Source organism: Trachypithecus francoisi, unplaced genomic scaffold (genome assembly GCF_009764315.1).
Source record: "Trachypithecus francoisi isolate TF-2019V2 unplaced genomic scaffold, Tfra_2.0 Lachesis_group4, whole genome shotgun sequence".
NCBI lineage: Eukaryota > Metazoa > Chordata > Mammalia > Primates > Cercopithecidae > Trachypithecus > Trachypithecus francoisi.
The window spans coordinates 105,568,475-105,587,709 of NW_022681469.1; the positions used below are offsets into that span (position 1 = coordinate 105,568,475).

General features: G+C 48.9%; 1 long non-coding RNA gene across 9 annotated transcripts; it reads right to left on the reverse strand.

Annotated features, from left to right (window-relative positions):
* Window positions 1–4,384: 4,384 nt before the first annotated feature.
* LOC117072866 lies at window positions 4,385–18,827 on the reverse strand. Of its 9 annotated transcripts, none has more exons than XR_004432981.1 (4): window positions 18,553–18,823; window positions 18,295–18,423; window positions 16,383–16,500; window positions 4,385–4,463 (listed from the first exon to the last, which is right to left on the reverse strand). It is a non-coding gene; the product is annotated as an uncharacterized LOC117072866 (long non-coding RNA). The 9 variants fall into 9 exon arrangements; XR_004432986.1 differs by lacking the exon at window positions 4,385–4,463 and adding an exon at window positions 4,485–4,570 and having other exon boundaries at window positions 18,553–18,827; XR_004432982.1 differs by lacking the exon at window positions 4,385–4,463 and adding an exon at window positions 6,193–6,284 and having other exon boundaries at window positions 18,553–18,824.
* Window positions 18,828–19,235: the final 408 nt, after the last annotated feature.

Here is a 19,235-nt window from a genome sequence, read left to right on the forward strand (position 1 = left end):
AGTCCAGAACCTGCAGACTCCACAAGCTTTGGTTTCCCCCACTGTTTCTCTCATCACATGAGATCCACACACAGGTGTCATTTACTGATATCTAACACCCAGGGAGGCCCTTAGACAGAACTGCAGTCACAAGTCGGCTTCATTCAGGCATTCATCACCAGCCTCCTGAAGCCACCTCCTGTCCCCACGGGGAGCGGGGACTAAGACCGGAGACGTCACTGGGCTTACAGATCCCCAGGCTGGCAACCCAGCAAAATCAAGAGGGCTCGGCCACGGCCCTGGAGGGAGACGGGTACTGGCTCAGGTATGCGGAACATGAGTCCTCATTTCCATACAGTGTCACCTACGACAGCGTCAGGTGAAAGCCAGTGGTTTGGCATTCCTGGGATAGACAGTCCTGGAATTACAAGGGAAGCTTTTTACTACTCCCCTATGAACACATGAGGTCCATGGTACCCTCACATCTAACACTGGGAATCTGAATCAGTGACTCCTTGTCCACCTGAGGACCACCCAAGAGGATCCACACACCTGCTACAACAGCAGCACCGCACCTGGTCTGCACGGGAGCAAAGCAAATCCCACCTTTATGAATAAAACTGGGTTACCCCGACACTGGCAGCCTGCAGTGTGTATATCGTCAAGCCCCCACATCTGCGCCACCTGCAAGAGGAACATAAGCCCTTAGTCCCGGGTTCTCAGGACGGCCTATGAAGTGGATGCTGGCACCCTTCTCATCTCCCAGTGGAGAGGAGAGAAGGCCAGGGTCAGGGCTGGTGTATCAAGAGGGTCGGGGTTCAAACCCCACCTGCCTCACAGAGCACCCCTTCCTGTTCAAGTGACTTCTATCATCAGCCTTAAAATGTACCACAGTTACCAGCAATTCTGAGTGCTGTTCCTTGGGACGTCATAAACAAACATTTTGTTAAAAAGATTTTGCCAAATCTGCTTTCAAAATCCTGTGTTATGAAATGACTAATGAAAATTTGAGCTATGAAATAAAGCACATAAATGAATCTCAAAATGACTATCGCGAAGGAAGCTTTAACTTGAAGTGAAAAATATCCTCTAAATGACATCAACCAGAATTATCTTCAATCATTACTGATCCCATATGCTTCAGAATTATACAGCATCATCTCAGATACGAACTTAAAACCATTAGCTGAATGCACATTTCAGCACAACCAAAGTTCTGCTATAATAAGCAGCACAGGCATCTCTGTAGAGGATTTTAATTGGGACTACAAACAATGCGCATGATCGTAGTAAGAGGTTTCATGCTGGCTGTTCTCCAAGGTGCGACACAGAGAAACACCACTAACCTCAAAGACACCTGCTGCTTTGTAATGAGATGAGAGATGATGTGGACGGACTACTGTAAATATTTGAAAAGGAGAAACAATGCAAGGAAAGAATTGTATCCGTTACCTTTACATTCTTAGAAAAAAAGATTTTTCTTTTGGGATGATTTAAAAGAAAATGACATTTCTGGATTTTTTTTTTTTTTTTTTTTTTTACTTTTCTTTCTGAGACTGGGCCTTGGCTCTGTCGCCAAGACTGGAGGACAGTGGAGCAATCGCAGCTCACTGTAGCCTTAAGTAATCTTTCCACCTCAGCCCCCAGAGTAGCAGGGACCACAGGCACGCACCACCACACTCAGCTAATTTTTCTGTTATACAGATGGGGTCTTGCTATGTTGTCCAGGTTGGTCTTGAACTACTTGGCCTCAAGTGATCCTCCTGCCTTGACCTCCCAAAGATTTAGCCTAAGTGACCATGTCTTATCGGAAGATAGACATTAGAGCAAATGCATTTCTGTAAGATTTTCTACCTCTTTTCACAGGGGATAAAGTAACTTGCTTCCAAGGATCGGAGACAAAGCCATTACTGCAGACAACAGCGCTGTGCATCCCGGGAACCACTACACCACGAGGCATGGCCGTGCACCCTGGACGCAGGAGTAACACACGAGGCTAGCACAAGCCGATGCTGGCCCTCTCCAGAAGCAGGCTTATCCTTTCTCCTCTCTTCAGCCCCCTCTCCCTCTTCAGGTCTCAGTGGCTGCTGACAGGGGAGAGGCCACAACTAGAGGAGGCTCTCAACTCCAGCGGGGACAGGAGTCCCGGACGCTGGCGACTCAACTGCTGCCCTCTGCGCCCACCTCCTTTTGGTCCAGCCTTCTGAGGAGCCATGCGTGGCCACTTTGACCCTCTTTCCCTTCTGTGGCTCCTACAAACACCAGTCCAGCGGGCCCAGGCTGCCTCACACTCCAGGGACCCAGCACAGGCCCCCCTCCATGTCCTTATCCAAGCTCCTGGGGCCAGAAGGGTCTTGCAATATTTCACTTTCCAGTTGAGCATCCGCAACCTGAAATCCAAAGTGCTCCGAAGAACATTTCCTTCGAGTGTCATGAGGAAGCTCAGAATGTTTCAGGTTTCGGAGCATTTTGGAGTAGGGACTCTCAGCCTTAATTTGAACCTCTTCAAGGAAGCCACACACTGAAGCCCCCAATGTCCACCTTACACAATCCCAGCATGCCCTCTGAAGTCCTCAGAAACAGATTTTCTTTCTTCAAGAATAACCACAAGTCACAAACTCACACGCAACCACAGAAGGGGGTTGTAGACACCCGCACGGACGATGAAATTTAACTGTCACGTTTTTACCTGGGTAATTTCAAGTCATTTCTCACAACACACCTGTTTCACTGAGTTGCATTTTAAGGTGAACACACACAAATCATTTCAGGGAAACAAACGTCACTTTCGGCTGCGTGTGGTTTCTTGACTCCCGTGAATAACTCAGCGTTCACTCTCACTTCTGGAGAAGGGAGAAGATGCAAAAAAATCTGTTAAAACAAAGACATGAAAACAAGTTTAAGAAGGGTTTGAAAGGTTCTTCATATCCCCCTGGAGGGGAGACGAGGACGCCTGGCAAGCTCACGGGGGACAGGAGCACAGCCTCCTCGGTGTGCCATGGACGCCGCCTCGCCACAGGGAGAGGATGATGCCTGGAAGATTCACAGGGGTGGGAGCACAGCTTCCTCCGTGCTTTCTACACTCAGCAGCTTCAGAAATTCCCATAGAAGCAGAACATATGAGAACTGAGACTGGAACACCCCCAAAGAAGGGGACAAGGGGTCAAAAAAAGCATTCGATCATTACCAAGAAGCGCGGGCATGAAGCCACTTCAAAGACCGTGTGAGAAGTCACTCATAGGCGTTTCAGAAAATAAGGGTAGTGCGAGATTGCTCGATCAGTTCAAACAGGCTGCCGTCCCTCAGGCCATGAAGTCCCTGAGATGAGCCTCTCACTGAGAAGTCACTCGCATCTCTGCCAGAGAAAGTACTACAAGCCGACACATAACCTCATGAAACCTGGGCTTCAGCCCATCGACAACAGTGAGTCTGACATGGTGCATCCCTCCAGATGGTTAAAGACCCCAGGGGTTCATCAGACAACCTCGAAGGGCTGTGTCTGTCCAGCCCCTTTTCCAAGTTCTGGATGATTTTTCCTAAGGTACTATAAGCAGCATGTTCCATAGAGACGTAATTAACTGGCTCTGGGTCCTCTTAATTTTGAAATTAGAAACACACTTGGCCAGGCACAGTGGCTCAAGCCTGTGATCTCAGTACTTTGGGAGGCTGAGGCAGCTGGACTGCTTAAGTCCAGGAGTTTGAGTCCAGCCTGGGCAACATCGCAAAACTCCATCTCTACAAAAAATACAAAAATAAGTCAGGCATGGGGACATGAGGGACATGTGGGACATGTGGGACATGTGTCTGTGGGTCCTGGCTACTCAGGAGACTGAGGCAGGAGGATCTCTTGAGCCTGGGAGATTGAGGCTGTAGTAAGCCGTGCTCACACCACTACCTGTTTTTGCCTGTCTCAAAAAAACCAGAGAGAAAAAGAATTATATACCTGAGTAGGCCAAAATAAAAGAGGCCTTGTGGAACCACCTGAAACACAGCTGCAAATTCTGGCAGGGCCTCCCCTGGCTTGATTTGTGGTGAGTGTAGGACCGCTCTGAAGGATAGGACGCCAGGCACCTTCCGAGACTAGACCTTACAGTACAACTTCCCTTCGCGGGACGGAACACTGGCCTTGGAGCCTGGGACACCCTGGGGCAGTGTCACCATCCTGAGGCTGCCATGGCACAAGGAGGCCCTACCATCATGAAGCCTGGGGCGTCCGTCAGAGCAGTGCCACCAACCTGAGGCAGCCATGCCAGGGGAGCCTGGACATCATAAAGCCTGGGACATCCTGGGGCAGTGTCCCCAACCTGAGGCCGCTGTGACACAAGGGTGCCCTGGTGCCACTGAGAGGCTGCACAGCAGGTCCAAGCCCAGGCCAGGAGTGAAGAGGCTCCACACCATCCCCTCCCTCCAGCTGAGTCCACAGACGTCTTGGAGCAGAAATGCATCAGCTTCAATGTCCATGGGTAAGTTTTTGGACACAGAATCTGGAAGCATAAAAGATGGTTCTGGGCTGGTTGGTTGCCAGCTCGGACCTGTCCTCTTTCCACACAAAACCTGGTTCACACCAAGCAGCGTCTAAGTCCTGGAAGACCTGCTGAACACAAGTGCAGTTACAAAGCGGAGAAACTGGAGGGGGCTGGGCTGTGCTCCAGTGGCACCAGCGTTTCTCAGGAAGACCCCGGACATTACAGGGTCCAGGGCAAGGGCTTCCTGGGATCCAGGACATGGAACAAGAACCCATTTCCCGGTCCTGTTGAATACGAATCGGCTAAGGGCTGATTCCCTCGGAGGACTGAGCACCGCCCCACAACACCTTGGTATGGGTATGTTATTACCCATACCAAGGTAATAACAAGCCTGTTACCAGCAGGAGGCTGGTGATGAAGACATGAGGACCAGATGAGCATGACGGACCCTGACAGATCATCCTTGGCACCGAGCAAGGGGTGGACAGTACCCCCTGTTCCTGACGTATCAGCCCTGGCACTGAGCGAGGGGTGGCAGCACGGCCTGTGCCCCTGCAGATGCAGAGGGATGTGAAGGGGGCACAGGCTGGGCTTTGAGGTTAACTCAACCACCTGTGCTTGCACTTCCATTCCTCATGGCAGGGAGGCGAGGCACAGGCAGCATTAGGGCTCACCTTGTCCCTGGGCTGCACTTTTTTCTGCTTATGAGTCGTGCTCGCTTTACATGGACAGGCATAGCTATAATAAGGGTTCCCTGATTATTTCGCTGCCTATATAAAGGGCTTTCAGAATTCACTTCCATCCTTAGGAAAGGGGGCCAACACCAGGCTGTCTCCCTTAAGATGCCATGTCTCATATGGGGAAAAAAAATCAAGAGAAATCAAATGAAGGCCATAAAATACATCAGTTTTGACATTAAAATTTAATAGTATGCTTTAAATTGAAGATGAGTTAAGTCACATTTCCAAACCTCTGAAAGCACGGTTACTGGCAGGGAATGGTTTAGCAACACACAAAGGCAGCTCTGTAGAAGGGCCAGGCTGGATGAAGGCTCAAACGTCAGTGTAAGGAGAAAGTCTGAACAAACTCTCTCCTGCCCTGCTGCTGTCCTCTTCCAAAACACACTGGTTATCTGTCAGTTTAGAACAAGGCCTAGGGAGGTGGGAGGCAGGCCTGCGAGGGTCACCTAGCATCCAAGCTCCTCACCCACACAACCGCACCAGGCTGAGCTGAGCAGCACACACAAACACGACTAATTCTCCCCAAAAAGAAGATGGAAGACAGCACACTGCCACGCCAGGCGCCCTGAAGACGAGAAGATTGAGGGGAGCCAGAGGTACCTTTAATCTTGCTTGCATGGTGGAGGGAGGGGAATAATGTCACTCACTTGAGTGTTGCACAATTCTTTCTAGCACTGAGTGGCAGAAAACAAAAATTATAGATGCTTCCTCAAATAAATGTTTCTCAAGAACTGAACATAAATTGCGTTCAGGAAATAGCATTATGAATGCCTGAAGTGCTTGTGTTTTCAACAATCCCAGAGTAATTCTATAAACCCGGGAATCAGTCTCACCGAACCCCAAGATCACGGCCCAGGTGACGTGGGCACACACATCCTGAAGCTCCAATGCTCAGCTAAAGTGGGGCGGGTAAAAATGATCCTGGGTATAATTTACACGGACACAGGAAGGTAGCTGAGCCCCAAACCCCTAAACTAGGAAGACCAGCGTCCTTCGGGGCCTCACCTGTCCTTTCCCAGCCTCTGGGAACCACCACTCTGCTCTCTACTGACACAAACGCCCCTCCAAGATACAACACCAGGAAGATCATCATTCAAAACTGAGGAACGTGGCAGAACAAAGCTGTCTGGAGATTTTAATCACCAACATCACTAGTTACATGACCCAAAGATGATTAAAATCCCAGGCCCTTCAAGACTGAATGTTATCTATACTTAAATGCATGTAATCACCATATTGGGGGTTATTCCTTTGTTTTGCTGCAAATATATCCAACTGCTGTAAAAGGAAAAGGCAATTTGTTAACGAAGCTTCTTGGAGTGTCTCAACAGGCCTCGAGGTAGGATAAAAGGCAGGACTTCCTGGCAGAAACGCTCAGCTCTGAGCTAAGGGGGAGTTCTTGAGCACCAACCAAGGCAAAATAAGGTCGAAGACCACACCACACTTCCCTCAATCACATCTTCCTTCCACGTTTCCTTCTATTTCTCACGACTACACTGGGAGAAATTGTGCTGAAAGAAAATGGAAACACACACATACATAGGAGACCCTGCAGATGCTGAGAATGGGTGCAGCCATCACAGTCCGAATGTCCTTTCAGGGCCATCTGACCTGGCTGGGATCCAAATATCCAAGTGCAGGATTGTACGTCAGACCCGTGAAGCCAGGATTACAGCCACTGAATGGCAGTTTTCCATCCCACGGCAACCGGCCTTGCTAGGGGCTTCCTCGGGGACCACCGACTTCACACCACCACCCCTCAGCTACTTCAACTAACCTACATCATGGCAGAGGCCTCTCCAGGCAGACCAGCCCTGCCCTAGTCCTGCTTCATGGCAAATCCTCCAGGCAAACGTCCTTGGCCTCCTCCGGGAGGCTGTGCTCGGAAGGTGCCCTCATTTACTTCTGTGGCTCTGAGACATTTAACTAGAGCCCAACACACTTCTTCCTGTTCACATAATATTGAGTTAACAGATTTTTATGAGTCAATTTTCACTGGGAAAAACACCATTTCAGGAGCCCCAATGACCACAATGAAAATGTTTTTACCTCCCCTTATGCGACATCGGCAATGCCAGGTCCAGGAAACGTTCTGGATCTCAGATAATAGCATATCCACTCATAGTAAGTCTTGGTCTTGTTTCACAAGCTATCAAATGCTGCCCAGAAGCAGGAAAAACCCCACAACGTGGCAGGGAGGGGCGGCCAGCATGAGTTCTAAGGCCAGACCACCGGGGTCTGCTGACAGCGTGGCGAGGGGCAAACAGTGCAGGGTCTAAGGCCAGACCGCCCGGGTCCCGCTGACAATGTGGCTTCAGGAGTTTCCTAAACCCTCTGCTCTCCAAGTTTCATGTCAGAAAAATTGCAGTGATAACCGTGTCCACCTCGTTAAAATATATCTATATCTATATCTATATCTATATCCCAAACCTACAGCCCTATAAAGGTCATTAATCCTAGTTATCCTCAAGGCATTGAGCGATCAATAATGAGCCATCCCCCTGCTGCTGGCCTGCCTCAGCCCCACCCTCTGGAAACCCCGCATCCACACCAGCCACACAGGATGAGGCCAGGGAAGGAGCAGGACTGTGTCTTGGGAACTTAAACTCTGGGAGCTGAGTTAAATCAGTGCCGCTCAAATCTTGTCACCAACTGTCTTGTTAAATTGGGAGATTCCATCTCTGGGGATCTTGAAGGAACTTGAGGCTCTACATTGAGTGAGGTGAGCACTCGTGCTGGAACGAGACGGCAGGGAAAGCAACCGAATCTGGGGTCGCAGCTGCCTGAGGCTTGGGTCCCACCGGGAAAGTGGCACCAGGGCCCTCAGGACAGTGGCGGAAGTCCCAGCACAGAGACTCATGTACACAACGATTGCTCCAGGGCCAGGAGGGGCTGCTGCGCCGACAGCCACAAGGCAGGCAGCCTTCGAGCTACTCCAGCTGCCATCCTGCAGGCAGGGAGGACAGTGCCCAGACCACCCCGGGGCTCCCCCAGCCTGCCAGGTTGGTACTCTTACTCCAGCCACTGACAAGAGTCCCCATGCTCCAAGCTAGGTTGAAACAGTGCCTCAGGCCTCAGGGCACATGCACCCCCTTGCAGGGCCACTCCTACCCAACACCTGGGGATGGCTATTCCCACACATCCCCAACTCACAGCAAAACTTAAAAATGAAAGTCGGAAGATACAGCCAGGAAACCAATGCTCAAGAAGCAACTCCAGGGTGACTCTTCCTAGAGCTATTGCTACTGAACATCTTTAAAAACATTTCCAGGGTGACTTCCTAGAGCTATTGCTGTTGAAAATCTTTAAAATTCTTCATTTGAAAATTACCTTTTATTACACTGTCTTCCCTATTCTACCAAGACTCTAGAAAACAAAACCATTACAATTTCCAATTCTATCTTATAGCAAGTTAGAAATACACATGCTTCCTCAAAGGATTCTATGTGTTTCCTTGGCAATACCCTTTCCATACCCCATGCTACTGCCTGCAACAGGGAAGGCTTTTCCAACCCAACCCAACCCAACCCAAGGGCCCTGAGACAGGCCCCTAACGAATCGTCTACAAACTCCTGAGACAGGTTTGCCCTAACAAATCATCTGCAAACTCCATCTTCCATTAAAAACAGTACTGAAAGTGAGCATATTACCACTTTTTAAAAATTACTGCAAAGTGGACAGTGTTCAGTTCTGTGAATTTCGGCACAAATATTCCCATAATCATCATCACACAAGCAGAACAGTCCAACAGCCCCAAACTCACTCACGGGGCCTCATAAGCATACCCTCCCATTCCCAGCAACCACCGTCTCCGTGTTCTCCCATCCCCCGGGTCTGTTTTTTGTGAGTGTTGTGGCAAAACACTCGCAAAATCACGATTTCCTGGGCATCGTGCTTGGAGGTGCACCCGGGGTGTCCTGTGATCAACAGCCAGGCCTCGGGGCTGCTGGGTATTTATTATTCCACGTATGGCTGTGGCACATTGGAACCTGTTTGGGGCAACTCTAGACAGCACTATTAACATCTGGGCACAGCTTTTCTTAAACATCAGCTTCTGTTTCTCTAAGGTAAATACCCAGGATTGGGGTCACCGGGACCCACGTTTGTGTGAGTTCAGTTTTGTAAGAAACTGCCAAGCTGTCTGCACCGTGCTGAAGCCCAGCATCGCATAGGAGTCCCGAATGCCTGTCCTCACCAGCACCTGGGACTGTCGGAAGACCTTAGTCAGGCGCTCCAGCAGGGGTGTGAACAAATTCACTGCGGCTTTGGTGCACATCTCGGTGCAACCAGTCACGCTGAAGGTCATTTCAGATGCTTTCGGGCCATCCTCCCATTCTTCTCAGTGAAGCATCTGTTCAGGTCTCTTCCGCTTTTAAGTCAGGTGGTTTGTTCTCTGTCATGAGCCGTGGGAGTCCTGTGCATTCTGGATACGAGTCCTTTGCCAGCTGCATGGTTCATAGACATCTTATCCCCATCTATCGAAAATATGTCTTTTCAACTCCCTAGGGGTGTCTTTTATATTAGAAGTTTAATTTTGATGAGTCTTACCTACTTGTTTTCTTCCTTGATTATGGATCATGGCATGGCTAAGAGCTCTCACCCTAGGTCTCAATAATTTCTATTTCTTCTACAGGTTTTTTAGTTTTGTCTTTTACATTCAGGGCTATGGTCCACCTTAACTTTCATACAGGAATTTCTCCCTGTTTTCACTCTTTTGCATACGGCTGTCCCATAATTCCAGCACCATTTGTTGAAAAGACTCAAATTCCACTGAACTGCTTTTGCATCTTTGGATCTGTTCTGGACTCCACTCTGTCAGCTGACCCGTGTGTCTGTCCTGAGAATAATTTATGACTTTTGTGGCTGTCTCTGAAAAAAGGAATTCTGTCTGGAAGCAAAAACCACATTAGAAATGCCCTAAATAACATTCTTCCTCTTGTCAGGAGAGCAAAGCCACTGCCCTAAGCAGAGGTGAGGCCTCAACAGCTCCCAGGCACAACCTTAACACACAATGGGAAAGCAAGGGCCACAACGTGAGACCAGCATAGCCATGAAAACTGCAATCATTTCACAACAGAATGAAATTCATAAAGAACTGCTGAGAAACGTGTGATAAGTTACATAAATCACTGTTCCTTAAATTCTGACGGTTGACTAGAACAGAAATAGCTTCACGGTACAGTTCAAACAGGAGAAAGGTAGGTAGGGGTGGTTTCCACACCACACAGGGCCTGCAGGAAAGGGACACTCTTCCCCTAAATGGGAGATCCTGGGAGGGATGTGATAAACCATGATGAGAGGCAAGGAACTGTGCAAGCCGGAGTCGCGGCCTTTGCCCCACCATGGAGCCTGGTCCATGAACGACGAGGCTCGAATGTCAGGCCGGGGCAACCGAGGCAGTTATCAGGGGACAAGAAAACAAGCGTACGGTGGAGGCAAAGGTCTGAAATTGCGCAGCAACTTCGAGTCAAGTGGGACAAACGGACTCTAAATACAGGTTCTAAAAACCACCACAGAGAGCTGTTCCTCGGCTCTGGAAAGGCTAAGTGACTAATGCCCACACTGAGCATCTGCTCCCAGAGATGACCCCGGTGACCTAAGGCCCAGCTCCTCCGAACCCGCGCCGAACCTCAGTGAGGAAATTCGTTGGTATCTTACGGCACATTGACATGTTCCCTTAAAATCTGGTATATCATCAACAATGCAGACGCCAGCTTTGACTCATACACATTTCAATTAAACAAGATAAATTACACCCTGACCATGCCAGGTAAGCGGTTTACTACAATCTTTAAACAGAGCCAGAGGCTACAGTCTGCTCCTACACAACACCATGTCTCTACAAGTTCGATGGGTTTTTACTTTGCATGTCTTCACTTGCCTAGTGCTAGAAAGCAGATTAAAACCAGAAGGAACCCAGAAACACTATTGAATGAGACTCAAATATCTTGCAGTCATCATCGTTATGAGATGTTTATTAAACAGAAATGTTCTCCCCTGTAGAAAGCAGCGCACATCAACACGCACTGATAACTGTCGCCAGCATTCCAGATCATCTTCCCTTCCATGGCCACAGTGCAGGGCAATGGACCACGCACACCTGCAGACCCACGGAAAGCGGGGTGACACGGCCGATTCTTGTAGCGAGCAGGCCAGGGTGCACTCAAAGTGCATCTCTTTCCAGAGGGCCGCCATGGAAAGTTACACATTTATTCCATGAGTGAAAGCACTGCACCAAACATTTCTGTCAGATTATCTAAGCAAGCATTTCCTTCTGCCTAAAATGGCCGGATACAAACTGAAAAAGCTCTTGGAGCTGCCAAAGACTTCAGTGTCCCCTTAACTATTGTCATGCACATCCGTGTGAAGAGACCACCAAACAGGCTTTGTGAGTGCAACATGGCTGTTTATTTCACCTGGGTGCAGGCGGGCTGAGTCTGAAAAGAGTCAGCGAAGGGAGGTAAGTGTGGGGCCGTTTTATAGGATTTGGATAGGAAAAGGAATATTACAGTCAAAGGGGGGTTGTTCTCTGGCAGGCAGGAATGGGGGGTCACAATGTGCTCAGTGGGGGAGCTTTTTGAGCCAGGATGAGCCTGGAAAAGGATTTTCACACACAAAAAATCATCGCTTAAGGCAAGGACTGGCCATTTTCACTTATTTCTGGTAGAACGTTATCAGTTAAGTCCAGGCAGGGCATTTGTACTTTTGTGATTCTTCAGTTACTTCAGGCCATCTGGACGTATATACGTGCAAGTCACAGGGGATGCAATGGCTTGACTTGGGCTCAGAGGCCTGACAACTATAGTCTTTACTTTTAAGGTGTGGGGTAAGATCATATAATCCCCAACTAGGCTCCTGATGCTGTGTGTGGCATCCAGCAACAGCACGTTCCATTCCTGGATTACATTCGACTCAAGAGTCCACAGTAAGAACGATTTCTGGTGAATGAAACACCAGGCAGGAGGGTGATTCCGCTGGACAGCCCTTCAAACACAGCCCAGGAGCCGAGGGGAGAGGAAGAGGCCCACGTGCCTCTACCGTGCTCACGCCCCCTTCGAATGCCCCCCACTCCTAGAGGCCCGGACCCAAGGGAAATCTGACCTGAAAATGGGCAAACCCTCACTTTGGCAGAGGAACAGGGACTCGGGGCCACAACTTGACCTCAGAGCAACACAAGTGCAAACACAGCACCCCAGGACACCCTCCCCACCCAAATTCAAGGAGGAAAACCAACGCCCCGCCCCCTTGCGGAAACCCCTGGCTGCTGGAGCAGACGCCTGTTGGCGTGTGCAGCCTCTCCCGTCCCACGTTCCGGGCTCTACACCTGTGCCTCAGCCCTGGCACTGCTCGCCACACCCACAGGTGTGCCAGGAGGGGCAGGTCCTAAGGTCTCCACTGCACCAAAGCCTGCAAGGCAAAGGGGCCGCTCCCTCCAGCAGGAGTCCAGAAGCACAGACTGTACCAGCGTCAAGGCGTGAGAATTCTCCCCTCAGTCTCCGAGTCTCCAGTCTGTTGCCTGCCAGGGTGTTCTGCCAACGACGAGGCCCAAGCTGGGCAGCACATTTGGTTCTCACCATTTCCCTTATCAAGATCAATACTGCAAACATATCCAATTCATCCTGTCACTAAAAATGAAATAATCCGCCATCTCCATCACAGATGATGCAATCAGGTTTCCATTACCGGTTTTGTTTTTTTTTTTTTTTTTCTATTTTGAGATGGAGTTTCTGCTCTGTCGCCCAGGGTGGAGTGCAGTGGCATGATCTCGGCTCACTGCAACCTCTGCCTCCCGGATACAAGTGATTCTCCTGCCTCAGCCTCCCAAGTAGCTGGGATTACAGGTGCCTGCCACCATGCCCTGCTAATTTTCATCTTTTCAGTACAGACGGGGTTTCACCATGTTGACCAGGCTGGTCTCGAACTCCTAACCTCAGGGGATCCACCTTCCTCCTCCTCTCAAAGTGCTGGAATTACAGGCGTAAGCCACCACTCCCGACCATTACTGGTGTAATTTCTAAGCCACTCTCTCACACCCACTCCTATTTTTTTTTTTTTAAAGAACCAGCTTTATGCCTATATTTTTTCCAAGAGAACCAGTTACCCATTTGAAGTACAAATAAGACACCATGTTTAAAAACCAAAAATACCCATTTGCACAGAAGTCTCCAAATACCCAGTCGATTTAAGCCTTGAGAATAAGATCAAGCTGTTGGCTGAATACAACTTCCCTTTCCATCTGTCTGCCTGTGAGTTAGACACAAGGATGAAGCCACGAGCTAGGGACACCTAGGCACCACCAAGGCAGGAACCACCAAGGCAGCCGAGACTCCAAATAAAAGCTGGAAGGACCAACACAAATGCACCACACCCTGCACGTCCTCCTCTCCTTCCTTTTCAGAATTTCCAGAGGATGAAACAGGGACCTCCTCAGATGCCCACGGTGCAGGCGGCCAGAGGGGAAGGCAGTGGCAGCCTGAATGAGGCGACCGGGAAATCACATTCCACAAACAGAAATTATCCATGTGCTTTACATCCTCTGCCTCTGAAGAACTATGCCAGTCTAACAGTCGCTAGAAAACCGCATTCAAGTGTCATTTCCCATTTCAAGCAAAGAAAACAGTGGTGGGGCATGAGGGAAAAACATAGCCATGTGTTCTGGGCTATTAAATAAGCTTTTTTTTTTTCTGTTATAAATGTATAATTTTACATTCTCAGATTTCTGTATAATTGATATGCTTCCTAATTAGCACACATAGTAATAAGAAGTGAATTCCAAGTGTAAGATCGGAGGACCTGTTCACATGGCTTCAGGTTCTGCTACTGTGTTTCAACTTAAGAAAATGGTTCTGTGTGTTGGTCATAAGGCCTGAGAATCTATGTGAGAGTCTGTGTGGCTGTAATCAGGGTTCGTGTTGGCTCCACAGCAGAGGATGTTACACTGTTACATTATCTTCTACAAAAAATCCTGAAAAAATGAAGGCTGAATAGACATCCACACCCTCCCAAAATCATCCAAATGTCCACCGATATGAAAACAGATGAATTACGGTTTCCATCATGGAATATTCCTCAGCAGTGAAAACAAACTGTAGCCACAGGTGCCAACTAGGATAAAGAAAACCTTTTAAACACGCTTAAAGTGAACTGACGAGGCGGAAATCCTCCATTACAGGCATCTGCTCCAAAAGGGTACTGTTCTGAATCCTGTGATGTAGAATTGTAGTTAGCAACCCTGTTTCAGGGCACATCTAGAAAAAAGCAAAATAATGACTACACAATTTTAAATTCTTTGTAAATTATAACTATTACTATGACAATTCTAAAAATGTGAAAATCTTCCCAACTGTTCTTGGACAAGCTTCAAAATAAATACCCTGGCATTGCTTGCCACACCCACAGGTGTGCCAAAATCAATGAAAATATAGCCCAAGTTAGTAGAATCGAAACCTGAAGATGTACGAGCTGTCCCTGCCTCGCTATCTATACATCGTGTAGAAATTTAAGAGCAGGTAGTGACACTGCAATGCAAGGCTCAAACCAACTGGGTATTTGGAAACTTCTATGCAAATTGGCATTTTCGGTTTTTAAACACGGTGTTATTTGTACTTCAAACAGGTTACTGTTTGGTTCCCTTGGAAAAAATGTAGCCATAAACCTGGTTTAAAAAAAAAAATACGAGAGTGGGTATGAGAGAGAGTAGCTTAGAAATTTTAAAAGTATCGGCAGGGAGCAGTGGCTCATGCCTGTAATCCCAGCACTTTGAGAGGCAGGCCCCACGGGGCTTTTGAAGACACCGGTCTCCTCTGCTGCCTTCCTGCTGGACTGACCCCAGGACATTCACTGGGTTTCCACCCCTGTCTCATTCAACATCCCAAGGGTGGTCTTCATCCTTGTCTGGGGCTCAGCTCTGCCCCAATTTCCTAAATCTCTGCCTTCAGAGCCTGAAAACACCCACGCCCAGGGTCACTCTTAGTCCACGTTTACCCCAGAGAGTGCCCAATTTTATGTTTTCTCAGCATCGCCTTAGTGATAATTTATCCTATAAATTCCAACTGCCTTCACACCTCACCCCTGCTGTCTCCCAGCAGACCCCACACCCAGGTCTGTGCATGCTGCCCTGCTCTGCCCATGTGGGGACCACCTCTCTTTGAGGAATCAGCTGGCAATCATCTTGTGGAGGGCTGCCCTGACTTCCAACTGTCTCCAGCAAAGGCAGAAGCCATCCTCGGTACTTCCCCAAAACTCAGGCCAAGTATGAAGATGGCGCAGATGCTAGATGTGCCTGGGATGCTATGGACAGGGTCCCCAGATGCTCTGCCCATGGTCCGAGTCACCGCCTGAACACAGCAAGTGCTGAAGAAACAAAACTGACATGCGCTGACCTCTGATAGGGCCTCCTTCACCATCCACATCTGTCTCCCATCTGGACAGTAAAATCCATAAGACAGGGAGGGCTTGTCTCACTCATCTTCAAACTCCCAGGGTCACCCTGGCAGGTAAAGGGAACTCAAATGTCTTCTGAAGGAAGCAGCTGGTTAGCTGCCAAGTTAAAGGGCCTCTGAAATTCAGAGCTCTGCATAGGAGTCCAGCACACTTTTTTATGAAAGACTCCAACCACGGCAGAAGTGGCCGTGGAACCAGTGCTAACCAATTCAGGGTTTGTTCACTGTTTCATTATCACAACTCATTCTAACAGAGCAGCTGCGCACAGATCCTCAGACGTCTGCACAGAGTGGGACAATGGCGCCGAGTCTCGTCAACATCCTGTTGCAGACTGGGAGACACCAAACACGGACCCAGGCAGAGCACAGACCTCGCGTTAAATCGGCTCCGTGTAAACAGTACTCCCTGTCAGGCCCTTTCCTATCTGCACAGCTTCTACAAATTCAACTCTTGCACCTGACACCTAAGAATACTGCACACCTCCATGTGAACCCCCCACTGACTTCCCAAAATGACCTGGCATGGCCGAGTACAAAAAATTTCAACATAAGGGAACTGGAGGGCATGTGGGGGCTTTCTTGAGTCCCTGCCGCCTGATGGGAAGGCCCAATGCTTCACACCCGTACTGAAGGGTAGGTCTCTTCGGTCCCGGCTTTGACCTGGAGCTAATCAGCATTAATTAATTTCACTTTCCAGGACCAACTTCAAAGGCCTGTAAAGCCAAAGAAGGGAGAGGAGATGAACACGCCCTCACCTCAGATCTGCTGCAAGCACGCACTTCTCAGATGCGTCCCAAGGTGCACAGCGTGTCCGATGCCTGTTTCACATCCGCCGACCTGCAGGTCTTCTATGTGGCATCAGCCTCCTGGGCACTGGGAACAAGAGGTATAATGGCAAGTCCCCTCTGTAGCAAAGGTGAGGCAAAGAGACCCAACGCAATGGAACTCACCTTTTTCTGACAGTCTCAAAACAGAAGGAAAATGCTATACAGCCAACTTCCCCTCATGCAGGTTTATTTACCTGTGACTCAGAGGCCATGACAGACAACTTCAGGTTCTTATCGATTCCTATTTTCCCCATCCAGGAAGCCTTTGTTTTTAATATCGTACGAACTTGCCATTTTGTAGGCCAAAAACAGAAAATATTGGCAGTTTCTTACGGTTCAACTGAATAAAATATGATCATGGCCTTTTGTGAAACCATGAAGAAAAGGTGGATATCTCAATATGTGTTTCCAGACTGGCTTTGTTCCTGAAGCACTAACTTTGTTCACTCAGGATTTTAGACACTGAAGAATAAACATCAATATCCCACCAAGAAAACCAAAAGAATGAAATAATTTTGCATCCACCTTGGAGCCTTTTTAGGACAAGGCAAGACACAAATTTTTAAAAAGCTGCAGCTGTCCCTCTGTATACACAGGGACATGGATTCCAGAACACGCCCCGAGTTGACCCAAATTAAGTATCCACAGGACCCCGCGGCCACCCTATGGAACCGCATGTAGGAAACGTCGGCCCTCCACAAAGCCAGGTTTTTTCAGTAAGGGTTTGGTTGGAAAAAAAATTAACATAAGTGATTCTTCGAAGCTCAAAACCCATGTTATTCAAGGTCATCTGCATTTACTACTTGTCTCATATCTGAGGCCTGAAAGCCATCATTCTCGATACCTTAACGTGACGGTTAACAAACTAACTGTTCTGATTAGAAAGAGGAAAAAGTTTATTTTTAAGCTGACAATGAGAGTGGAAGCGGCTATGGTGAACAGAGAACAGACCTAAGCAAGCACCAAGGCTGGGGTGACTGCCTGTGCTCAGACCCACCAGGTCCTGTTCCTCCATCTCCCTCTGCAGAAAGGGATAACCGCTTCTCCCCCATGACTAAAGGGCCTTTGTTAAATGTTCACACGAGAAGTGCTATGAAAAGCTGAAAGGTCACAGATAACATTTTTATAAATAAACATTAATGTAAGCATTTAACAAGCCCATTATGATTTAAAAATTTAAAAAAAGGTATTGAGTTCCTGGGTGTGGTGGCTCATGGCCGTTTGGGTGGCCGAGATGGGTGCATCACCTGAGGTCAAGAGTTCAAGATCAGCCTGGCCAACATGGTGAAACTCCGTCTCTAACAAAAATATGAAAATTAGCCAGGCATGGTGGCAGATGCCTGTAACCCCAGTTACTTGGGAGGCTGAGGGAGGAGAATCACTTGAACCCAGGAGGGAGAGTTTGCAATGAGCCGAGATCGTGCCATTGCACTTCAGCCTGGGCGTTGAGTGTGAAACTCCATCCCAAAAAGAAAAAAAAGTATCAAGTTTTCCTTCCAAGGAACCTATCATTCAGCCACCGAGGTATCCTATAGCTACTTATTCAGCCATGAGATATACCACAGGAGACATAGGCGAACAGGACACAGTTCTCCCCTGAAAGAAGGCTGCACCCTCAACAGAAGGGAGGCCACACTCCGAATAGAATTGGCATAGGGAACAGATGCTGCTGCAGGTGGAACTGGCTGCCCAGAGCACCTGCTCAAGTGTCTGAGAAATAAGGAGCAGTTGGTGGCATCACCTTCCGTACCTGAGCTGGGGCGGTGTGGAGCCTGTCATCACCACCACCACCACCTGGGACAAAGACCTCCAGAACCACACAACGAACTTACAAACTCACCGAGGCGATGACCGAGCAATGTGCGTGGAGTGATGCGAACACGCAGGCGTCAGGGCCACGCGCGGCATTGGTTTTGTGCATCAACCTGAGCGTGCCCGGGGTGCCCAGATGGCTGGTTCTGCATTATTTCTGTGTGAGATGCATGTTTGCCTCTGGACTGAGTGGAGACCCATCCTCGCCAGCAGTGTGGGGGGCACCACCCTATCCACCCAGGGCCCGAGTAAAACAGCAAGGCGGGGAAAACTGGGTTCACTCCACCTGTCTGGCTGATGGGCCAGTAACATCCGTCTTCTGCCGCCCGTGCTCCTGGGTCTCAGCTCCTCGGACCCGGGTGGGATCTGCACCCTCCGCTTCTCAAGTCTTCAAGCCACACCCTCCCAGGACTCTAGCTTGCAGGCTGTGGGTCCTGTGGCTTCCTGGACTCTGTAGCCCCTGCAGCAAGCCTCGCCCTGGAGACACACGCACACCCGGCTGGCTGTCTCTCTGGAGAGCCCTGACTAAAAGCCGCCGCTAAAAGTGGTCTTCAGAGTTTCTTTCTAGCCCTAAGATCCCAGCGTCCCTCCTACAATTCTAGGCGGAAAGGTGAACGGAGACCAATGGACAGAGGCATATGCGAGGACACGCCAGGCAGCGGCACTGGGCAGGAGGGCACTAACGCTCACTAAACAAATAATCAATGTCGCTTGCCACAAAAATGAGAACAGTAAAGATTTCTTCAAACAGAAATGAGTTTTTTCATGATTTGCTCTTAATACATATGAAATCATAAAAGTAGGCCTATTAACAATTACATAAGTCTTTAGAGGCCCTTGAACTACTTCTGTCCCTTGTGTTTTTATACAAAATAAGCCTGAGGTTAAAGAGAATAACGTCACTGGCCGCAGCTGGGACCATGCGAGGACACAGCTTATACCCATCAGGTCCCTGAGTGCCCCGAGTCC